Genomic DNA, 2,459 nt, shown 5'->3' on the forward strand with positions numbered 1-2,459 from the left:
TCCGTGGTGTTTCGAATTCTGCTTTTCGTCTAACTGGTGCACTACTTCAGTTTCTAGTTTATGAAAATTCTAACAGTGCATTGTGAAACTCTTCTTGAAGGGATGTACCTAAATGTGGGACTTGTATGATTATCTGTATCTGTCGATTACTGATGTGTCGTGAATATCGGTATTTCGGAGTTACTTAGAACGGATGTATTATTATTATGATCAACATTGTGATTATTAGTTATTTTAACACTTGTAGTGGTTTTTCAATACATGAGACGGGTCGTAATTAGGGCTGAGAAAAATTATCCATAATCGAAAACAATCTATTTTTAATATCTGGGTGGTTAAAGTGTTTTGAGAATGTATTCGTATAACAGCCGATAAATAATAGATAATATTATCGATATACTTTTGGAAAATATTACCAGACATACTGAACCTGGGATATAACATGTATCTAATCATAATGTAATATTTTATTAGTCGCTGGTTAATTACAATACAAATTGTTTTTAAAATTAAGCATTTATTTCTTTCGTTCAAATCAGCTTTATTTCAAATATCTACATATGGAATCATTTAAGATTGGAAAAAAATGGAGTCGAAATGGTAGTAATAAAAAAAGTACAATTTTATTGCCTTATTTATCTCTGATTGTAATACAATATCAAATACTCCTTTCAATTATAGGGCTCAACTTTATTAAAAGTGCCTTTACTTCTTCATTTTTTGACACGCACAGCATTATGGTTGGGATCCTTTATGGTTACAATTCCGGTTAGATGGACAAAAGTGCCCTTTCCAGGGTGAATAGCGTACCTACTTTAAAAAAAATTCAATTTTGTATTAGTTCTTGACAACACTCTCACAAGATGCACAACACATTTTCCTTTGTCATTTTATATCTTCCATTAATAGCTTGCGGAGAAAAAGATGCTATTCGGTTTTTTTCTGATATATAGTAGACTAGGATCTGCGCAGCCCTAGTCGTAATTATTGCTAATTTCGAGATCAGTGGTTGAAGTTGGAAGAGTTCCTGAGCTGTAGCTGATACATACATTTTACCAAAAGGGAGTGAATTTCTTATTTCCTTGGGTTTTACTCAAATCTTCCTTACCAATCCAATGCCGACATCCAGCTCGACCACGGTTGCTTGTGACGTATCTACAATTCAAATTGAAAGAATCAGACCGCGACCCATATACAATTACAGTTTGTCGACTTTTCGTCTAGACTAGTTTATTTTTGTTGCAAAATAAAATGTTGTATATATATATTAATAAGTACCATGAAACATTTGAAACTGTTTGTCAATTGACTTGAACACTGAACTATCTGAACATTGTGTCTAGTATACGTACCTACCTACGCTTAAAATAGATTATTTTACTAATATGATGTGCTAAATTCGACATCGGAAAAGAAAATAAGATTCGATAAACCACTATCGCCTATGCAACTAATGGATAGATAAAAATAGATCACTTACGAAGTTTCGAAGGAGAATATAATGACACTTTTTTGTTTTCATATAAAGGGGAAGCTAACCCGTCCATCCTTCTCTGTATTTAAAAATCCCATCTGCATGTTGGATGTATGTACCTAATACTGTCCGCGAATAAATGTATACTACGCGTTCACTAATTATATACCCAAGCATGACACCAAATATCTGTTTTACAAACTTTATCAAATTCGTTAAAGCAAGAAAACTCAAACAACTTTTCAGAATGAATTCTGATCTGATAAACGTAGTAACTAGATTCCATAAACAAGAAAAAAAAGTAGAAACGACAATGTTGGGACTTTTACTAGTGTAGACGCGAGTGTAGATCTCAAACGAAATATTTTGGATCATCGGTTTATTTGCGAACAATGCTTGTTTTGGTCCCTCCACCCAGTTAGTTGACGTATCTAATTGTTAAACCCTGTATCTGTATAACAAGTGGAAAATTCCACAGATCAAATGCCTATAGACAACCGCGACAAAATAACGGACGGTTCCGCGTCTTGAGTTGGTGTTGTATATTGGCGATATGTATCTAAAAATTACACACGCCCCTAGTGTTATTATATCAGGTGGAATCCTCGTCTACCTTATTTCAAAAAAAGGTCAAATTTAAAAGAATGTTCTAAATATAACACTAGGTACAATTTGTGACATTTGCAAAGCCCGACCACGGAAGAGAATCTGGCCAACAACTTTGGTTTAATTATAGATGTGTTAACAACAATAGATGGTTCTAGAAGTCGGCGCCAAATAGCAATATGAAAGAAATTGTGAAGGTATAAACACATATAAGTAAAAAAATCAAATACGTATACAGAATTTAAGTGTAAGGAATTTAAACGGTCTTCTTCATCTATAAAATGAACGACAAGTTAAAAGTTATTTTGAGAAGGCCACAACTTGGGATACGTCACCACGTCATATACCTCCAAAAATCTGTCCAATTCTAAACACGAAA

The 2,459-nt window shown here is 33.5% G+C and overlaps 1 long non-coding RNA gene across 1 annotated transcript; it reads right to left on the reverse strand.

Moving 5' to 3' along the window:
• Positions 1 to 601: 601 nt before the first annotated feature.
• On the reverse strand, positions 602 to 1,811 carry LOC116174449. Its single transcript, XR_004146134.1, has 2 exons — positions 1,481 to 1,811; positions 602 to 1,155 (listed from the first exon to the last, which is right to left on the reverse strand). It is a non-coding gene; the product is annotated as an uncharacterized LOC116174449 (long non-coding RNA).
• Positions 1,812 to 2,459: the final 648 nt, after the last annotated feature.

Source organism: Photinus pyralis, unplaced genomic scaffold (genome assembly GCF_008802855.1).
Source record: "Photinus pyralis isolate 1611_PpyrPB1 unplaced genomic scaffold, Ppyr1.3 Ppyr1.4_LG6, whole genome shotgun sequence".
NCBI classification, from domain to species: Eukaryota; Metazoa; Arthropoda; class Insecta; order Coleoptera; family Lampyridae; genus Photinus; species Photinus pyralis.